The sequence below is a fragment of the Odontomachus brunneus genome, unplaced genomic scaffold (assembly GCF_010583005.1).
Source record: "Odontomachus brunneus isolate Ranch 3 - 2012 unplaced genomic scaffold, Obru_v1 Obru_scaffold_062, whole genome shotgun sequence".
NCBI lineage: Eukaryota > Metazoa > Arthropoda > Insecta > Hymenoptera > Formicidae > Odontomachus > Odontomachus brunneus.
This window is the reverse complement of record NW_022639512.1, coordinates 1,244,816-1,245,078: the sequence shown is the minus strand read 5'-3', so window position 1 is coordinate 1,245,078 and position 263 is coordinate 1,244,816.

Here is a 263-nt window from a genome sequence, read left to right as displayed (position 1 = left end):
AAAAATTCGATTTGACCTTCAAATGATCTTGAAGGTCAAGGTCAAGGTGAAATTAAAAGTCACCATCCGATGTCCCCCTCCGAACCCAACAACTTTTGTAAGGGTTATTTGGATTGGTGGCTCCCCGACAAGACATGTATTCAGGTGCATAATTTCAAATATTTTGTCCTTGAAATAACCTCTGAAGGTCATTCCAAAGAAGAGTCTCAAGTACCCATCTAAACGTAAAATTTTGCGCTCTTTCCGAATCCGGGGTCAAAATA